The sequence below is a fragment of the Poecilia mexicana genome, unplaced genomic scaffold, assembly GCF_051168715.1.
Source record: "Poecilia mexicana isolate PSO_F unplaced genomic scaffold, ASM5116871v1 scaffold_14, whole genome shotgun sequence".
NCBI classification, from domain to species: Eukaryota; Metazoa; Chordata; class Actinopteri; order Cyprinodontiformes; family Poeciliidae; genus Poecilia; species Poecilia mexicana.
This window is the reverse complement of record NW_028263383.1, coordinates 26,001,186-26,023,062: the sequence shown is the minus strand read 5'-3', so window position 1 is coordinate 26,023,062 and position 21,877 is coordinate 26,001,186. Positions and strand designations below refer to the sequence as shown.

At 40.4% G+C, this 21,877-nt stretch overlaps 2 long non-coding RNA genes across 2 annotated transcripts; both read left to right on the top strand.

Moving 5' to 3' along the window:
* The first annotated feature begins 278 nt into the window (after positions 1 to 278).
* LOC148155612 (uncharacterized) lies at positions 279 to 1,701 on the top strand. The gene is made up of 2 exons (XR_015765259.1): positions 279 to 685; positions 961 to 1,701. It is a non-coding gene; the product is annotated as an uncharacterized LOC148155612 (long non-coding RNA).
* A 130-nt stretch (positions 1,702 to 1,831) lies between these two features.
* Positions 1,832 to 9,781, top strand: LOC148155611 (uncharacterized). The gene is made up of 2 exons (XR_015765258.1): positions 1,832 to 8,765; positions 9,041 to 9,781. It is a non-coding gene; the product is annotated as an uncharacterized LOC148155611 (long non-coding RNA).
* The last annotated feature ends 12,096 nt before the right edge of the window (positions 9,782 to 21,877 follow it).

The window sequence follows — 21,877 nt, the reverse complement described above, 5'->3', positions numbered from 1 at the left end:
AGCGTCCTCTACCAAGCAACGGCCATCAGCACCCACGGCCCCTGGCGGTGAGTTCGTTCTGTACTCCTCTTCTCTCTGAATGCAAATGACCTCACCTCGCTGGACCGATCTGTCAATCTGCTGAAGTTCGTAGATGAAGACCGCTCAAACTTCGGAGACGACGGTGGACTACCGCAGAAGGTTCCTACTACCAACATGACGTCGTACCACTGTCCTCACCAAGGACATTGCAAGAACAATATCTTTACTTCTAGACATTGTTCATTTAGACTGGGTGTAACCCAGGTTAAAATAGCCTCTTCATAAAAATAATAGTAAATTAGATAAATAGGAAAGAAATAAATAGGAAAATAAATAGGGAATTAATCGATCTTAAAATTGTTATTCTCTTATTCTGAAGGGTCGCATTTATGTGTAACCCACGTGACTAGTTTCAGCCAATCGGGTTGCTACGTTCTCTGACGTGAGAGAAAGCAAGCAGAGAGCGTAAAGCAAGCAGAGAGCGCAGAAGCAAACGGGATTGTGCTGAAAAGAAAAGACAGATAAGAGAAATTGACCACTCGTAGCTGATTTGCTGTCTAAGACGAGTTTGTTTTTTATTTCTGGAGAAGGAGCTTTTCGCATATTTTTTTCTCTCACCCTGACTGCGTTCGGGATCATTTTTTGTGTTGTGGAACTGGACTTGGTGAGTTGAAAGTGTATTTTGTTTCTTTTGTTTTCTTTTTTTTTTAAGATAATGTATTTGTTAAACATTTATTTAACTTAAATGGAAAGCTGAAGCAGAGGCTGATCAGCGGAGGCGTTGGCTGTTGCTCTTGGTGCTAACAGCAAGCCAACTGAAAGTCAACAGGAGTAACAGCTGATCCGCTGAAGCTAACAGCTGCTCTTGTCAACAGAAATTCAACGGCTTATCAGCAGAGGAGCTAACTGTTGCTAACTGTCGCTCTTTGTTGGCAACAGGCTTTTTTTTTTGTTGTTGTTTTGTTTTGTTTTCGTTCGGCTGGGATTTGGACTAAGGAGTCTCGGATCATCGCTGAATTGGATCTTCCTAAAGAGTCTCGGATCATCACTGAATCGGATCTTCCTAAAGAGTCTCGGATCATCGCTGAATTGGATCTTCCTAAGGAGAACGAGATGGCGAGCCAACCCTGGAGCTAAAGACCATCAAGTAGGAGCTACGCCTTCTGCTGGACATTGCCAACCCTGCAACTTGGTATGACCTGCCCATGTTGTCATGCGTATTAGCAGTGGGTCACTGAAACAGAATTAACTGTTGGATCATCGGAAGAAACAAGACATCAATCTGAAGCACAGTTGATCTGTCCTTTCTGAATTGTTCTGCTGTGTTGTCGTTTTGCTGTTATTGTTTTTTTTTTTTTTCTCTTTTAACTCCTTAAGGGAAACACCAAAGAATTAAAAACAGATTAAACAGATTAAAACAAACTGTAAATTAAAATAGATAAATAGTATTAACTAGAACTTAAATAGAACTAAATAGTATTAACTAGAACCTAAATAGAACTATAACCTAGGTAAAATAAATAGTATCCTTAATTTAGATTTATAAAATACTCTGAAAGGAACTGGAAACTATTTTTCTTTTTTTGAATTTGTGTCATTGTGTGTTAATTGTGTAACATTGTTGTTGTTTATTCTTTTATTGTTCTTTAAACTAATAATAAGCCGGCTGTTTTAACTTAACTTTCTTTGGTCTGTGGTCATTAATTCAAACTACACTTCTCACTACTCCTGTAGCCGAACCTAGCTCTGGTCTTATTACAAATTTATTAACTGTAAACACATAGCGAGCCACTCCTTGGCTGGCGAAAGTGGCGAGCCAGCCAAGGAGTAGGAAATAGAAGCATAAAATTTATTTCTGACCCTGATCAAAAGCAATAATAATTATAATAAAAAAAAAAAAAGCCAAGTTCAGCAAGAATAGAAAATATGGAAATAGTCAACAGAGAAAACGTTAAGGTCCCAAACTCTGTCATTGTCAGCGGTATTGCCGATACGGAGGCTGACGAGGATGTCTTAGATTTCCTGAACAGGTATGGGAAGATAAAGAGAATCCTAAAAATAGATGACTCGCAGTCCTCTTACCACCAAAATGCCATTGTAGAGTATGAGAGTGGAACTGCCTTGACAGCACTTGAACCCCTACTCCCTTACATGTTTGAGAGCTCAACCAAAGTCTCTCATCAAATCAGAGCCCTGTCCAGTGAGTACGTGTCTGATGTCACAGACAGAGCCACCCACCGTTTTTTCTGTGAGTTGCAAGAAATTGCTAAATTAGGTGGAAAATCTTTTGAAGCTGTCCTGCATGAGCATCTGTCCAAATGCTCTCAATCAATCACAGGCAGCTCTGAGACACCTGAAACTGAGAGTTTTACTCTCGAAACACAAAGTGACTTAATGAACCCAGTTGCCAGACCAAACCAAGAAAATTACCAACCTTTTCAAAGTAAAAATGTAGAGCAGTCTAAAACTACTCTAAGCAGCTCTGACTCTGACTCAGTTAATCAACCTCGACTCAATCTAGCCTCCAACTTATCACAGAACCTTGTCACTCACCCTGAGGTGCAAAAAGTAATTGTAGAGCATATAGTACGAAGTGAAGCCCCATTCTCACAGGTGAGTGCCTCTTTTCGTCTGAGGCAGTTTTCAGGCAAATTACCTTGTCCTAGTCACGAGGCTGATTTTGATACATGGCGCAACAGTGTTGAGCTCATACTTAAGGATCCAGATGTATCTGTCTTGCAATGCTCAAGAAAGATTTTAGACAGTCTGATGCCACCTGCATCCAATGTAGTAAAACCCTTGGGCCCTACAGCATTACCATCAGCTTATCTTGAACTGTTAAATTCAGCTTTTGGCACAGTAGAAGATGGTGATGAGCTTTTTGCCAAATTTCTTAACACCTTCCAAGACCCTGGTGAAAAAGCATCACATTACCTTCATCGCTTGCAGACAGTCCTCTCTAAAGCTTTGAGCAGAGGCGGAGCAGTCCCCACTGAAGCAGACCGACACCTTCTGCGTCAGTTCTGCCGTGGATGTTGGGACAATGCCTTACTAGCAGAGCTCCAGCTTGAAAGAAAAAGAAATGACCCCCCTTCATTCACTGAGCTGCTGTTGCAGTTGAGAATTGAAGAAGACAAACATAGTGCAAAAGAGAGTAGAATGAAAAAACACTTTGCGGCTACTAGACCAAAAGTAGCCTCCCACACTATTACTGCAACTTCTGACCTTTTTGAACCCACAGTGCAAGACAGTCTCACTGAGATGCAAACCCAGATAACCCAGATGCAGAGTCAGCTGACAAGATTGAAACCCCAAAAGGTAGTTCAACCTGTGGTTCCCCAAAGTGATCTGATCGCAGAACTAAAAGCACAAATTACTGAGCTGCAAAGTCATTTGACTAAACTAAAAACACCAAATTCCATTAAGAAAAATGCTAGTGCACCTAAAGCTAAGACACAAACTAAGCCTAGAACACCTGAACAAACCACGACAGTCCAAACTGTAAAGAGTAGACCGAAGCCTTGGTATTGCTTTCGATGTGGCGAAGATGGCCATATTGTTTCAGCTTGCTCCAATGAATCAAATCCGTCCCTTGTAGCTGATAAGAGGAAGCAGTTAAAAGCAAAGCAGTTACTTTGGGACGAACAGAACAAACAAACACAGTCTTTAAACTAGAGGAGGCTCTCATTGCGGGACAAATGAGTGCTGTTAGCGAAACCAGTCCCACTAAGCATTCAAGAAAAAACAGAAAACGGTTCCATCACAACAAATCAGCCAAAGTGAAGTTACCCAAAGGCCTAGTTGGAGCCAAATACACTGCTGAGGTGCTAATTAATGGACAGGCTTGTAATTGCCTTCTTGACACCGGCTCACAAGTGACAACCGTATCACAGTCGTTTTATGACAGCTATCTCTCACATTTAGAGATCCATTCCATACACGACCTTCTTGAAGTTGAAGCCGCAAATGGTCAGAATATTCCATATTCAGGCTATATTTGTATTGATATCACATTTCCAAAAAACAGTTTTGGACATGAATTTATCGTGTCTTCTCTTGCGTTGGTTGTTCCCAACACGCGCTCCAATGTCCAATCTTCTCTCTTGATTGGTACTAATACTCTTGATCTTCTCTTTGAAAGTTTTTCTCTCACTAACACAGATTCCAGTACCCTTCCTTATAATTACAGAGTGGTGCTGAGCGTGTTACAAAAGAGACACAGGCAGAAAGAGACCAGCAATCTTGGTCTTGTCAGACTGTCAGGAAATGAGCCTGAAATCATTTCTGCAGGCCAAAGTAAAGTCTTGGAGGGGTCAGTTCATGTGAATGTTGACACTCCAGATAAGTGGATTGTAGTTGAGTCCCCCAATACATCTTCCTTACCAGGTGGTGTTTTGGTCACTAACTGTTTACTAACCCTTCCTGAGAACCGATCGCAAAAACTTCCTGTGGTCCTGCGAAATGAAAGTAAACATGACATAGCAATTCCTAGAAACAGCGTCATTGCTGAAATTCATGCTATGCAGGAGATTTTGTCCCATTTTCATATCTCTGATGACTCAAACCAAATTTCTAGTCCACAGCCTGCTGAGCTTAATTTAAACTTTGCAGATTCCCCAGTCCCTGCTGAATGGAAAGAGCGAATTATGCAGAAGTTGAATGCTATGCCAGAGGTTTTTGCGCAGCATGATACTGATTTTGGATGTACTAATAAAGTAAAGCACCAGATCAAACTGAGCGATCAGACCTCTTTTAAACACAGGCCTCGCCCAATACGACCGCAAGACGTCGATGCTGTACGACGTCATTTGCAGGAACTGTTAGAGGCAGGGGTAATCCGTGAATCTGAGTCAGCTTTTTCCTCACCCATTGTGGTAGTAAGGAAGAAAAATGGAGATGTACGACTTTGCGTCGATTATCGAAAGCTAAACCAGAACACAATCAAAGATGCTTATGCACTTCCTAACCTGGAAGAAACTTTTTCAGCCCTTAGTGGGTCGAAATGGTTTTCGGTCCTGGACCTCAAAAGTGGTTATTACCAGGTGGAAGTTGAGGAGGCAGATAAGCACAAGACAGCTTTTGTGTGCCCACTGGGATTTTTCGAGTTCAACCGTATGCCGCAGGGTGTAACTAATGCTCCCAGCACGTTTCAACGGCTGATGGAGAGGTGTATGGGCGATATAAACCTTAAGGAAGTCTTGGTCTTTTTGGACGACCTTATAGTTTTTTCAGAAACCCTTGAACAACATGAAACACGTCTTCTCAATGTGCTCAATCGTCTCCAAGAATATGGTCTAAAACTATCACTTGAGAAGTGTAAGTTTTTCCAGACATCTGTGAGGTATTTGGGGCACATAGTCTCTCAGCGCGGTGTTGAAACAGACCCTGAAAAGGTTGCTGCTTTAACAACTTGGCCAAGTCCTACAAACCTAAAAGAACTCCGTTCCTTCCTAGGTTTTGCAGGGTATTATAGACGGTTTATTAAAGATTTCTCTAAAATCGTTAAACCCCTTACTAACTTAACTGCAGGATATCCCCCTCTGCGGAAGAAAAGTAGCTTTCGGCTAAACCGTGACCAGTATTTTCAGCCAAAATCTCCTTTTGGGGAGAGATGGACAGAGAGCTGTCAACGAGCATTTGAAACAATAATACACAAACTAACTACTGCTCCGGTGTTGGGCTTTGCCGATCCCAAGTTGCAGTATGTGTTACATACAGATGCCAGTACGACTGGACTAGGGGCAGCTCTGTATCAGGAGCAAGAGGGAGAGATGCGTGTTATTGCATATGCGAGCAGAGGCTTATCAAGAAGCGAAAGCCGGTACCCTGCTCACAAACTTGAATTTCTTGCCCTCAAGTGGGCGGTAACAGAAAAGTTTTGTGACTACTTGTATGGCAATCCTTTCACAGTGATAACTGACAGCAATCCTCTAACTTATATTTTAACCACCGCTAAGTTAGATGCAACAAGTTATCGCTGGTTATCTGCTTTATCGTCATTTGAGTTTCAGCTCCGGTATAGAGCTGGAAAACAGAATACGGATGCAGATGGTTTGTCTCGCCGTCCACATCCTGAACCAGTAAATGATCTTGTCTCCCTCAAGGAACAGGAGCGAATCCGCCAATTTGTACAACATCACTTACCTGGCACAGATCCTTTCACTCATGTCCCTTCTCATGCTGTAAATGCAATCTGTGAAAAACATCTAGTATTTCAGTCTTTTGATGCAGATCTTTATGATCTTACCTGTCCCCTTGTAACATCTCTGTCTATGACTGCTAACGCGGTCCCTGACAGTTTTGATCAGTGCAGCGTCTTTCCTGTCATCCCAAGCATGTCAGAAGAAGAATTGAGTCAAAGTCAAAGAAGCGATCCTGCTATCAATGAAATCATACATCAGCTGGAAACAGGTGAAACACCATCTCCTGTGGTGCGAAAAGAAATTCCACAACTTTCCATCTTTCTGCGTGAGCTGAACAAACTTGAGCTGCAGAATGGGATTTTGTACAGAAAAAGGCAAGTAGGTGAAGAAATCCAGTATCAACTTATTCTCCCTGAAAGCCTCAGATCTATTGTGTTGAAAAGCCTCCATGATGACATGGGTCATCTTGGCTTTGACCGAACCCTTGATTTGATCCGAACCAGATTTTTCTGGCCAAAAATGGCCTCAGATATTGATCAAAAAATCAAAACCTGTAGCCGGTGTGTTTGCAGAAAGACCCTGCCAGAGAAGGCAGCGCCTCTAGTAAACATTCAAGTAACCAGACCTCTCGAGTTACTGTGCATTGACTTTTTGACAATCGAACCAGATCGCAGCAATACTAAAGATGTCCTTGTTATCACTGATTTCTTTACAAAGTATGCTGTAGCAATTCCTACACCGAATCAAAAGGCTCGTACTGTAGCCAAAGCCCTGTGGGAAAACTTTATCATCCACTATGGCTTCCCAGAAAAATTGCACAGCGATCAAGGTGCAGACTTTGAATCAAAAACTATTAAAGAGCTATGTAACCTAGCCGGAATACAGAAAGTCAGAACATCACCCTACCACCCCAGGGGAAACCCAGTAGAGAGGTTTAATAGAACCTTATTAAATATGCTAGGTACACTCAGCGATGAGAACAAAAAACATTGGCGTGACTTTGTGAAGCCCCTTGTACATGCGTACAACTGTACCAAACATGAAAGTACTGGGTTTACACCATACGAGTTAATGTTTGGTAGGCAGCCTAGATTACCCATAGACCTTGCTTTTAATGTTACTTTGAGTCATCGCCAGCAACAGTCCCACTCGCAGTATGTCCAAGCTCTAAAATCTCACCTTCAAGAGAGTTACCAACTGGCTAGTAAAAATGCTGCTAAAGTGGCTGAACGGAACAAAATCAGATATGACCGACATGTAACCGAATCTGTCTTGAATGTTGGTGATCGTGTGTTGGTAAGGAATGTTAGGATTAGGGGTAAACACAAGTTATCAGACAGGTGGGAATCCGTTGTCCATGTAGTTGTAAATCAAAAGGACAACTTACCTGTATATACAGTTAAACCTGAGAACCAGGATGGTCCGATCAGAACTCTCCACAGAGACCTTTTGTTACCTTGCGGGTTCTTGCCAGCTGTCCCTGAAAATCCTGCTGTGGTCTGGGAGAAACCCAGCCGCCCAAACACACGCCAATACCACACCACTGATCATGATGAACCTGAAATTGAGTGCAACTCAGAGGAGGAAGACAACTATCCTTTGTATAACACTCCCGGCCCTCTGCAAGAAATTTCTAGAGTGGTTGAGGAATACAAGGTTGTCTTTCCTTCTAAAACTTATCTGAAACCTGTTGTTGAGCAGCCTAAATCAGACCATACTCATGTCCCAGAACATAATACATTACCTGATGATGTTCCAGCGGACAACAATATAAAGAAAATGGACAACTTACCTGAAATGGACAACTCGGTGGAAACACTGAGTGTATCTGAACCTAAAATAGTCAGGTTACCGGAAACTCACCTTGATGAGATGGACAATGCTTCAGACCTTAGTCAAGCTAATGCTGTGGAAATGACTCAGACTGAAGTGAATGAGATTGAACCTATGACCAATGAGGACAAAGGACATGACCCTGAGACAGAGCAAGCTGCTAAAAGACCTTCTCGACAGAAAACAAAACCAAAATTCTTAACCTACCCGAAATTAGGGAACCCTCTTATCAGTGTAGTTCAATCCCTGTTCCAAAGTTTAAGTGAAGCTGTCACAAGTTCTATTGAAATCCCTGAGATCCAGTTAGTTTAACTTGGATAGTATGCAAAGGGACTTGCATAGATTTAAGTGGGGAGGGTGTAACCCAGGTTAAAATAGCCTCTTCATAAAAATAATAGTAAATTAGATAAATAGGAAAGAAATAAATAGGAAAATAAATAGGGAATTAATCGATCTTAAAATTGTTATTCTCTTATTCTGAAGGGTCGCATTTATGTGTAACCCACGTGACTAGTTTCAGCCAATCGGGTTGCTACGTTCTCTGACGTGAGAGAAAGCAAGCAGAGAGCGTAAAGCAAGCAGAGAGCGCAGAAGCAAACGGGATTGTGCTGAAAAGAAAAGACAGATAAGAGAAATTGACCACTCGTAGCTGATTTGCTGTCTAAGACGAGTTTGTTTTTTATTTCTGGAGAAGGAGCTTTTCGCATATTTTTTTCTCTCACCCTGACTGCGTTCGGGATCATTTTTTGTGTTGTGGAACTGGACTTGGTGAGTTGAAAGTGTATTTTGTTTCTTTTGTTTTCTTTTTTTTTTAAGATAATGTATTTGTTAAACATTTATTTAACTTAAATGGAAAGCTGAAGCAGAGGCTGATCAGCGGAGGCGTTGGCTGTTGCTCTTGGTGCTAACAGCAAGCCAACTGAAAGTCAACAGGAGTAACAGCTGATCCGCTGAAGCTAACAGCTGCTCTTGTCAACAGAAATTCAACGGCTTATCAGCAGAGGAGCTAACTGTTGCTAACTGTCGCTCTTTGTTGGCAACAGGCTTTTTTTTTTGTTGTTGTTTTGTTTTGTTTTCGTTCGGCTGGGATTTGGACTAAGGAGTCTCGGATCATCGCTGAATTGGATCTTCCTAAAGAGTCTCGGATCATCACTGAATCGGATCTTCCTAAAGAGTCTCGGATCATCGCTGAATTGGATCTTCCTAAGGAGAACGAGATGGCGAGCCAACCCTGGAGCTAAAGACCATCAAGTAGGAGCTACGCCTTCTGCTGGACATTGCCAACCCTGCAACTTGGTATGACCTGCCCATGTTGTCATGCGTATTAGCAGTGGGTCACTGAAACAGAATTAACTGTTGGATCATCGGAAGAAACAAGACATCAATCTGAAGCACAGTTGATCTGTCCTTTCTGAATTGTTCTGCTGTGTTGTCGTTTTGCTGTTATTGTTTTTTTTTTTTTTCTCTTTTAACTCCTTAAGGGAAACACCAAAGAATTAAAAACAGATTAAACAGATTAAAACAAACTGTAAATTAAAATAGATAAATAGTATTAACTAGAACTTAAATAGAACTAAATAGTATTAACTAGAACCTAAATAGAACTATAACCTAGGTAAAATAAATAGTATCCTTAATTTAGATTTATAAAATACTCTGAAAGGAACTGGAAACTATTTTTCTTTTTTTGAATTTGTGTCATTGTGTGTTAATTGTGTAACATTGTTGTTGTTTATTCTTTTATTGTTCTTTAAACTAATAATAAGCCGGCTGTTTTAACTTAACTTTCTTTGGTCTGTGGTCATTAATTCAAACTACACTTCTCACTACTCCTGTAGCCGAACCTAGCTCTGGTCTTATTACAAATTTATTAACTGTAAACACATAGCGAGTGTTACATGTACTTCCTACTGCAACTCAAAGAGAGTTAGTCTGTCTTGTGGCTTATCTACAGAACAGGACACATCCATACTGCAACATACAATTAGATCTGCAGAGAGGATCATGGGGCTGATCCTCTCTCCATCCAGGACTCAAACAGGTCTAAGGTCAGGGAAAAGGCCACTAGCATCTCTTTGGACCCCACACACACTGGACACTACCTGTTGAGACTTCTGCCCTCAGGCTGGCACTACAGATCACTGTTTTCAAAAACCAGCCACTACAGTGACAGTTTCTTCTCCCAGGCTTTCTCGCTTGATGAACACAATGAATGTCTTAAAGCCAGAGCTGCCAGCTTCTCTGCTGTGAAACACAACAAGCATGTTTGCACTGCCACAGCCTAGCTACTTTTTTTTCTTGCCCTTATATACAGAATATGCATTAAAAAAAAGGCTGTGCATATTCATATATACACATATACTTTCTTTTGTGGAATATTTTATCTACCCGAAAGTTTAAATATGCGTACCTAATGTTTGTATGCTGAGTGCTTGAAACCGGAGTTAAATTTCTTTTTTGTGCCGACAATCTTTGCTGATAAAACGGCTTTCCAATGGTGCACGATTTGTTGCCAACAAGTATTCTTACAACAAAGACTTTTCTGATCAAATACAAGTTTCCCTGCTTTATGTGATACTTATTGTATTCAGGAATAATATAATACTAACCATATTTCTGCAATTCCGTTGTTCAGAATTTAGCTTTTATTTTCAGGAAGAAGCCATCATGACAAAAGTCCATTTTGACATCAGTGGCCTTTTACATATGATTGGAAGTACAGAGAGCTGTGAAAAAAAAAAAAAAAAGCAAAGGTCATGTCCATACCAAGGTGTAGCATTGGGATTTACAGGGAAGAAATTAGTCAGGTTGGGTCAAAATTCACATCAAAAGATGTTCATATAGCTATTGGTACAATTCTTCGCCTTTCTAAAAAAGACATTTTGTTCAGCACTTGAAAAAGCAAATTATTTTTCACATGTTAAATCTGGACTTGAACCATTAACTTTCAGTAACTTTATCTGGCCTCAGTTACAGAAGAAAGCCCTCAAAGTAACTGGAAATGCTTTTGTCTCCGGAATATGAATTCATTTACAGATAAAACAGAAGCGTGGGAAAATCAAAGCAAGCAGACATGAGTTGTAATTGTTTTGATATTACTTTAAAGTTCAGCAGCATTGTTTGAAATCTTTTTTTTTTTTCTTTTTTTTTTTACCTCGAGAGAAGATGGAAATTACGCTTTGAAAGGAAGGTGCTAATGCTATGCTGTCGTCATCGATCAGCAGCAGCTAATTATCCTCTTTTATTCCTTAGATCTCTGGTAAGGGAGCGACTGCACATTACAGCCATGGGTAGATGGAGACTCTGAGAGCGCACCCGAACGTGACTGAGCACGGCTCATGTAGGACTTTTTCAAACGTGAGCAAGTGGTGATATGTTTGAAGATGCATTAAGCTTCACACTGCGTGATTTCAGAGTGAGTTTTGTCAACATTGCTGTTGTCAGTCGTGGTGAATGTATGTCTCAGCACAGCTGACTGTGTTTTTTTTGGGGGGGTTTTTTGCGACAGTGATGACGCTTTTATCTCAGTTAGGTAAGACCAGAAGACTAACCTGTCAATAGTCGTAGCAATCGTAGCTTGAAATCGGTACGTTGTGTTTGCTGTGAGCAAAACAACCCAAAATCATTTCTCATAAGTGTTATATTTAAATTTTAGACTGCTTAACTTCAATACTCATACATTTAAAAAAATTATTTACTGCAAATTGAGGGGGAAAAAAATGTAAAGTTCCAGCCGCTACAGGTGAGGGGAAATTTTTCTTCTTCTTCTTCATGGGAATCTTGGATGGATGTGTTGTATTCTTTTTTTTTCTCCATTCAACATTTTTTAATCACATTTTTAGAGTATTTTTCTTGGATTGTCTTTTTTATGAGTAAAAATCCTCAAACGGACTATTGTCTTGTCAGAAGGGTTACAGGAGTCTGGGAAATATCGTCCACCTTAACGTCTTGGTAATTTCCTTCAGGAGCAGTCGTCATCCAGTCACAGGAAAGTGCCCTCAATAAAAATGTACTTGAAGTTATAATGGCAACTACCAAATTTCTCTGACCTAATCCAATCTGCACAAGCTGTCTGTGCCTCCTGATGCTGCAGAAGCAGCAGTCCTGTCACATCCTATCATTTAAACAAGGTCAAACCAGATGTCTTTCAGGCATCCAGCTCTTACTGCACATGACACACAGCAGTTTACTGAAACAGGAAATCTGCAGGAAATCTTTCTCTCTTTGTTGCACTGAAACCTGCCAACCGTTACACTCCCAACTTGTTTACACATGTGAAACTTGCAGTGACACACTGTGTAATTTAGAAAAGTAATTCATTAAGGCTGTAATTCATTAAGGCTGTAATTCATTAAGGCTGACCGGAAATTGAAATTGTGCATTATAGGTAGGATTGTGTTTTTATGAATCCTGTAAAACCATACAGCTTACACAGATCTCTGACAATAGACACTGACGTTCTCATTACATTATTGCAAAAGACAATGCTCAGGCTGCTCACTGTGCTCTTCATTTTACAGAGTCTGGGTCTTTATACAGCCCTGTGATGGACTGGTGACCTGTCTCACCCATTAACCTCTGGAGACAGGCACCGGCACCCCTAGTGGCCCCACTAGGGATAACGTGTATGATAACGGATGGATGTTTCTCTATACAGTTATCTTCGGTCGCTCCAGAGCAGTCTCCAGAAGTCTGCCTTCTTTATCGGTTTCTTCAAATCTCTCAATGCTGCTGCCCAAACAGATGATGCCATTTGAGGCGGCACACTCCACAACAGGATGATAGATTATCTACAACATCATGCTGGAGCCACAGAAGGGCCTGAGCTCCCTGCAGTAATACAGTTGCTTTGTTTTTTTCTTCTTATTTACAGCTTCACTCAGACTTTTCTGATCCAGGTGAATACTGAGGTTTTCATATAGTGAACTTACATGGGGGGATGTTATAATGACCTAGAACTTTTTTCACCACCTTCACTTTTCTCCCGTGATGGTTGTCACGCTTGACATGTAAAAGCTTTTGAAAATGGTGATCACTAACCAGCCACCTTTTTATATTGTTTCTTCTGGAGTTTTCTGTTGATCGTTTCTCCATAACGATGAAAAGCTCTAATCTTTAAGTTAAAATCTTTAAACTTTAAGTTTACTTGGTATAGTCCTCAGAAATACCCCGTCTCTTACTCTGAAAGCTTTTTGCAACCTGGGGCTTGTTACTGTGGAAGCCACACACACTCAGCCAGGAGGATCATTTAAAACCGTCGAAGGTGCGGTCACACCGTTGTGACAGGGTCAGACTCAGAACACGGCAATTAGTGGTACTAATTTGTTTTTGTTTTGTTTTGTTTTTTTTTTTCTTCTAGACATACAGCAACAATAACCCTGATGCACGGTGCTTGGACTGAACACTTGAAATCAAATTCTTCTGAGAACTGTAAGAAAAAAAATCCAATTGATTAAGTTTCATTACTTGAAAGAAACAAAATATTGATTTTTCTTTTTTTTTTTCTCATTTTGCATCAGGACTTTGAATAGCTCTAAGACTGTAATAGCTCCCTAAGGATCTCTTATGTTACTACAGATTAGAAAACTGCAAATAAACAGACTTGCCTGAAAGAAATTCAAATGGAAAAAAGAATGCCAGAGAAATTTGTATTAATAAATACTGTCAACGGAATAGTTTTATAAATGATAAGGTTAAATCAAGTATGTCCCTACAAATCTTCCCATACATTTTCTGTATCGAGATTGCTATAAGCATTGATGACATAAGCACAAAAACAATGTGTTACACAATTTTGCATCCCTGCCCTTGTGAACCTGCACACAAGAAACAGGCCCAGACGACTAAGATTGCTCTACGGGTAAGTCACTTCTGTCATGCGTAGCCCCGATATGACAGCTCCCTCCTGCAGGAACATAATCATCAGTTAGACAGATGGGGAGAGTTAAAGGTACATGCATCTTCTTTGTTGTTTTCTTCACTTTGTGAGCTGAACAAGAGCCTAGAAATCCCTATCTGGACGGAGGGCACGCCGGATAGAAAACAACTTGCAGTCTCACTTTCATGCCTGGGTGGCAATTACCTTCCTCTCAACCTGAAAATTAATTACAAAGGTGTAAACTGGCAGTTTACCCACCGAGGCAATATCTGCACCCATATTAATATGACTCTCCGCAGAAAGATGGATAGCGTCCCGAGCCTCTGACAGACTCCGTTCACTCCTTTGCCGTCCCTGAAGGTCAGTCCGCCAAGATTCTGCCAACGACGCTCAATTTGTGAAACCTTCTGGTCATTGCTTTGTGGTCTCAGGTGTGTTCCGGGCGCCCTGCAATCTGTCCGTACTTAGTGGGATGAAGCAGAGAAACAAACAACAAAGCAAGCACAGCGAGAAAACAATTCCTTAAAAAGCAGCTCCAGGGGACTTCAGTTGTACCCGTTTTGTCCTTCAATGGAGAAATCGTCACTTAAAAGCACGTCTAAACCTTTGTTTGACTATTAACATTTTTGAATTCACTAACAGCAGAAAATAAGTAAAATAATTTTATTTTTACGTTCCACCACACAATTGTTTATTAATTAAGTGTAACCGTAATATGCAGTTGGCTAAATGTTAATACTATTTTCCCTTTCACAGTCAACACAAAAGTATCATGTTATTCTGCCATGTTGTCATTTACAAACACAAGGTATGGAATCTTGCTCTCAAACCGAAAATGTAAGCTTTTCATGTTTGGCATCTTAATTTCTGCATATGCGAAACCTTAAACAACATTCTGGCAGTTTGTTGAACTTGTGAGAAAGAAACTTAATTTCCGTCCGGTCTGCAGCAAAACGTGTAGGTAAAGCAGTGAACACTGCTACTACTATACATACATACAGTCTCACCAAAATTGGACAATAAGAGATTGTAAAATCATCACTCGGTGTGATAAGTGTCAGTTTCAGCTGCAGTATTCAGATGATTGGGTCAGAATTTGGTGAAAACAGCTTAAGTGCTTAGATCCAACTTGCCTTGTTTCAGGGGTTCAGTTTGTTGTTGGTGGTTTGACGGTGAGGGAATATATATATATTTTTGCTACTCTTTGGGCCAAATAACATCAATGGTGCACCATTTGAAGCCGACAGTCTACTTTGGTGTTGTTACCGACCGTCTCCATCCCTTTATGACATCAGGATTCAGACGGTTGCGGCACTTTCGAGATTTTGATGGAAGAAAAGATTCACATCGCAATAAGTCACTGTCAACTAATTAATTCTGAAGGAAAAGACAAGTTCAAGCTAGGTTTATCTAATTAGGTGGCCGGTGAGTACATTTGTGAATGTCTGAGTGAGGGAACGATTATTTGGAGATTTGGCTGAGTGATGCTAAGCAGTCTGGCTGGTGAGAACAGCAGCATGAGCTGCTGAAGAACTGCAGAACGTATAATATAACGTTCTGTAACCAGGGCAGCCATCTCATAAACATTAGCTAATCATGCCAAGTCGCTTACACATTGAACTCTGTAGACTCTTTACCCATAACCTCCAAAGATACTATGAAACAACTTCCTATGTTCATTAGTTAAGACACCTGAAAGCATCTTGGACAGATTGAAAGGACACCCCTGATGTCACTGTCCAGCAAGCAGAAAATAATTTATTCTTATAACTTGTTGCAATTTTAAAACTCAGGTTCAGCGGCCAGCTGATTGAAAACAAGCAGCACAGATGAGGCAGGCAGGGAAATATAAGAATGGATGATAAATAAATAAAATTGGACTTACAAAGCGGATGAACACAATCTAACTAGCAGCACAATCTGCAGAAATTAGCAGTCAGGATACCGAGTAGAGTTACCGGTGGAGTAAAAACAGAGAAATGATCATGTAGAGGGGTGAAAAATGAGTTATTAGTAAATAAAAACATTAAGTAAGAAAATAGGCACCCCAACATAATTTTTATTTTTGTATCTTTAATTTCTCATTGTACCAAGTTCTTTGGTGTAATTTTAGTTAGTCCTATGGAATTCCACACACAACCGCTAGGGGCGCTGCCGCGTTGGTGGCATAGAGAAGACTGAGCACACAAGAATAAATCTTCTGGTTGAATGTGGGAAGCTCAACGTGTGTGTCTCGTCTTTCTCATACCACAGCTCAGTAAAAATGGTTTTATACATTAGTTCTTGGAAGAATTGAAAGGTTCTTGAATCGAATCTCAACTAATGAGTCGCGAAGTTCGCTTAGTAATTGTTATTGTGTACGAAAACGGGACTTGTTCATGAAGGCTAATGGGAGCTAATGCTAGCGGGCCTCTACACGTATGTGTGAGCTAGCTGAGGAGCTAGCTGAAGGACAGCGGAGTTCATTTGAACTTGTATTTTGCACTTTTTAAGAGAGTTCTCACTCAAAGGACATTGTTCTGGTTTCTTTATTTTATAAAGGTGATGTTTTTCATGGGTTTGTTGAAAAACCAGATAAACTAGATCCTCGTGTGGAACCGAGTACCGAGGCATAGTATTAAAGGAGCATTACGCCTTTTTCAGTTTGATATTGAGAGAATAGTTGTGTATGCAAGATGGAAAAATATTATTCTACTGAAACAATGGATATTGTTAAAATCTAAAATGCGTAAATGTTAAAATATATTTTATTTTGATAGTTAAATACAAAGGTCTCAGAAAAGAGGACAAGGTATTGAATTTAAAGCACTAACTACAAAATTAATATGGTTTAAAGAAGTAATGCTATTTGTCAATTAATTTTGTAATTTGATAGAATTCATAATGCTAAATAGAGCATGTTAAAAGAATGATTGATTGGTTTAGATATATTAGTCATTTCTGATGTAATGAAGTTAATAGTTCTCTACCTGAAGTATGTGATACCTGAAGTATGTTGTTTATGAAGAGTGTTTATAACACACACGAAGAATAAATCTTCCGGTTGAATGTGAAGGAAGCTCAACGTGTGTGTCTCGTCTTTCTCATACCACAGCATCACACCCTCAGCCATCCAAGGTTGCAGGGTAACAATCACACTGACATACAACAACTGTGAAGAACCAGCAGCTGAAGTCAAATGAGGACACGGTAACAGCGATTCCTCAAGGAAGCAGGAAAAAGAAAAATCAGACCAAATAAAACAAGAACCCAACTCACCAAAGACACTGAACTCAAACTTGAAGTGCTACACAGCCTCTACTGCTCCTGTGCCTGTTATGTGTGCAACATTTCTCACATGAGATTTCAACCACATACTCTCATCTCTCCCTTTGTACCAATAAAAGCGTTTGAGCTCACAAAATCTAACTTTTATATATTTAATGAATAAAATCTTTAGAGCCTCTGCACCAACGTCGACATCTATATTTCCTTCTCCAACTTCTATGTCAGAGTGGCATACTGCAATCCAAGGCAGCAAGAGAAAGAAAGTGAGTTTAGAGAAGCCCAGAGTGAAACACGGCATATTTCTACCCTGTGATGACCCACTGCCAACGTGTTCACTTTTAGTCTCAAGTTTAGTTCAAACGTAGACATTTTAGACGGATTTTTGAACGTTGTTCTGGCAGATCTCGAACCTCTCAGCACCTGGTCATCCTGTCATTTATGCTGTGCGCATCGCATTGCCTCTGGGCCTCGGACGCTACGACTTTTTCAGTTCACGAAAAAGCAAGTTTGTGGCGTTAATTTTTAAAGCATTTATTGTCTCGCTAAAAGACTGCGTTAGCTTGAAACAAAAACAGGTTATTTCACCAGAGGACGACGTGTTTCGAGGTGAAACTTTTTTTTATCCGTTTTCTGTAATATTACTTTTAATTAATTCTGCAAGTGTTAAACCACATCAGCATTTAGCCACAGCGTCTGTCTGTCGCGTAAAACACAAACATGTCAACAAATGCAGTGTTTTGTGAAAAGTCGGCTCACGGTTCTTATTAAATCAAACCTCGTCTAATTGGCTTTCTCGGCTTCTTAAAAGATTGCAATCTTGAGCGTGCTGCAGGCATCCCATTCTCGGGCTTTTTCCTCCTCCCTCTTCATCTTCGCTGCGTTCATCAAGTTGTTGTGCACACTCTCTTTGCATGTTAACTTTGGAGCAAATCTCCCTGCAGTTTCAGACTGTGCCGGCTGAGCGAGTCATTTTTGGTTGAAACGAATCACAGAAGGGTTTGTGATTGCTATTTGCTCAGCTATACATACACTGCAGCGTCTGTGCTTTTTTTTCTTTCTTTCTTTTTTTTTTCTTTTGAATAGGCCGAGTAACACTGACATCTGCTGGGATGGCGCGCTGCGAGTGCTTAGAGAGTGAGCCCCATTTAAAAGCCTGTGCAAGACTTGGCGATCTCAAGTGAGCCGTGATGGATCTTTTTTTTTTTTTTTTTTTTTTAATCAAAAAACTGAGGCCGAGTCACTAAGGTGGCAAACTGAAGGCGCGCGACATGCCGAGGCCAGCTCTGAGGAGTCATGTGACGCGCAGACCTGTTTCCATTTTAAGTACGACGCTGTGAAAATGTAATTGCTCCCGAACGGATTCCTTCCGTCTTTGCTTCCGGTTGCACCTGATTGTTCCATATCATCAGACAAAGATAACCCGAGTAAATGCAAAATGCAGGTTTTGGACGATTTATTTTTTATTCACAGGTGTTCATTCACGCCAGCTGTGAATGAAAATTATATAGTGCATTTGGCCCCCTTTGTAAAATCATAAATTAAGTGAGATTAAGCCACATGTTTCTAAATCTTTTTTTTTTTTTTTAAAGTGAAACAACTATAAAAACAAAACAAACATAAAAACAGAGGTTACAGAGTAATAATATTCTGGCTGTCCTTTGAAACCTCAATTTTTTTAATGATGTTTCTGCTCTTTAGCTATCAGTTTGTGCCTTTAAACTCAAGTCCGCTCATTTTATGCAGCAGGTTAGTGATTAAAGAAACAGGACTCAAAAAAAAGAGAAGACAGAACATTTTGGAGTGGCCTAGTCAAAGTGTGAACTTGAATCTGATTGCTGTGTTGTGGAATTAGGTTACACTGGACATTTATGTACAAAAAATCCTTCAGTGTGCCTGAGTTGAAATGTAGAAGAATGACCATAAATACCCTAATAAATGGAACATTGACCAACACATCTGATGAGTATCCATCGACAGAATGTAATGTTTACTGGTTTTCTAAACTGTTGACTACAGGATGTGTTTATGTTGTTGTTTTTTTATGTTTTCACAATGTAAAGTTTTGAACTTTTTTTTTTACTGAAATGTTCTATACAAATGATTGATTTATTGAATGATACGTTTTCTATTTACTCAGGGAATATGCTTGATGATCTTGGACACCTAATAGTTGCAAAAAAAAAAAACACAAACAAAAGAAATCATTGGAGAGGCAAATACTTTTGTACAGCACTGTAGATACAGATATATAATGAGAAAAATGTCCTCAGCGTTTTCGAAATCAAACGAGCTAATGCCGAGCACCGCCTGCTAGTCAATATCGGATCAAACTAATTGCGTTCTGTCCTTTCTTCACAGGTAAGACATCTTTCTGTGTTATCCTCTCCTCTCCGAAGGACGACCTTTGTCTCGAAGGGTACTGTAAGATGAGTGTGTGTGTGTGTGTGTGTGTGTGTGTGTGTGTGTGTGTGTGTGTGTGTGTGTGTGTGTGTGTGTGTGTGTGTGGCGTATGTGTGTGTCCTGCATCTAACTGATCCTGAGACAATCTGTCTCTGGCGATATTCATCTTGCTCATTTACAGTTCGCTCACAGCTGCAAAGACTCTCAATTTGTCCTGACCTTAGTTGTTGCTCAGAGACCTGGATGGAATGAGCTGATGTTTATTCTCAGGGTCTCTAATTTTTGCCACGGTCTGTGTGTGTGTGTGTGCACTCAGGCGTGTGTGTGTGTGTGTGTGTGTGCGCGTGTGTCTACATGCCCTTGCTCGTGTTTGTGTGTGTGTGTGTGTATGCGATCATGATCAGGTGCCATTTAGACCTAATTAGTTCCAAATAGCCGTTTGTCTTGTTTTGAATGCTAATGGAGCGATCCCTTAAATCAAAAAATAAATGAACAACTCCACTTCCCCGAAGGCGTGACAGGACACTCCATCAGCCGAACCCTCAAACCCTGTCGTACCGTCAGGTTGGCAATCTTCTTTCCGACGGGGCATGTTTTTTTATTTTTATTTATTTATTTATTTTTTTTAGATTTTTTTTTCTTTTTCACCCATCTTCGCGGAACCGTCGGTCGCGCCACAGATGAATTCTGCCTCCTTCTCCGTGATGGCATTTTGATTTCAGTTTCCCATTTCCAGTTCATCACAGTGTGATAAGGTCACCTCACGCCGTCACCTGCGGTATCCAACTCCATTTACTCAAGCGCCCTCAAATGCTATTATCGATATGAAATATTGTCCGGACAGACTGTGGCTCTTCCAGCGAGGGGAAAAAAACCCCAAAAAACATCAATGTTTACTGCTCAGAAATCAAGCCTCTGCCCTCGGTGCCAACCGCTATCAGCGTCCTCTGTGGAAATAAAAATCTCTCAACAGGGGGTTACTAATCCCCCCCGCTTGTTTGTAGTGCTGCAGTTATTCAGCAAAACAAGATTATCCCAGTCATTGCTCGCAATTTGGACCTCTAGATAAAATGATAAATGCTGGGAAATATTTATTTTACCGAATAAACTCGGCTAATCCATCCCAGGAGACTGTGCCTGTTCAAGTTGTTTCATAGTAATGGCTTTCCTCCGTGCAAACCTCCCACGCTGCCAATACTTTAATGGGAATATGGCTTATCAGTGTGACTTATTATGACCCATATTCATTCCTTCTTCCTGTAATGAGGTGCTCCGTTATGTTGATGTTAAATTCCGGTATTTATTTATTGTGTTTATTTTGTTTCTTTTTTTTTTTTTGTTTGTTTTCCAGGCAGCTGCCTGAAACAATTGTGAGTTTTATGTGAAACAAGCAGGTCCTGCCTCGCATGTGCTCGCGCCGTCGTTCGCGGTACGGGCTGCGCGCGGCTGAAAAGACTAAATGGAATTGGTTTTGAGTGATGCGTTCTGTAAACGGAATTCTTTCCAGATAGGCGTAACCATCCTCGTTCAGATTAAGGATTAAGTTTGGTAAGCCCTTCACAAAAGCCACTTAAGAATGACAATTGGAATTTGCTAAATGAAAACGCTCTCGTTTTTTTTTTTATATGCATGACAGTCTGTGAAAATTGCAAACAAGGCCACGGGCAAGTCTCAAAGGACTGATTAAGGGGAATAAAGCAAACGCTTACAAGCTGGAAGAAGCGGCCCTCTTTAAAAACGGGATCGTCTCACCTACAGACCGGCTCGCCTTGTCTCGGCGCATCGCGTGGAAAAATGGCTGCGGAAAAGCTTTTACTGATGTATAAAAGAATAGAAATGTTGTTTATTGTTCCACAGTGAATGGAAGCACGCAGAGCTGTACTAAAAGGAAAAAAAAAAAACATGTAGAAACAGAAAGAAGAATAAGAGGTTGCACAATTAGGGCGATTAGACAACATAAAGGAAATCATAAAAAGTGACATACTCCAATTAAAAGCGTCTTGCTTCCATGACACATTGCAGTTTTAAACAAAGAATACTTCAGCAGGTTGCTGGAACCTTGTCAAATTGTAGTGCAACAAAAGCAAAAATATACTTTGAGTGAAAGTTACTTAGTTACTATAACTGCAACGGTTGCTGTTTTAATTGACGGGGGGTGGAGGCTTCAACAGTCCAGTGTGCAATAGCCATGTGGTGAAATTATTTTATACTCACCAGAAATCATTAGGAAGCTACAAGTTAACACAAGCTAATTTTTTTTTTTTTTTTGCAGTTGCTGTAATGAAATAAAGGAGCACAGAGACACAACATCACTGTTTAATCTCCGCTGGGTTGC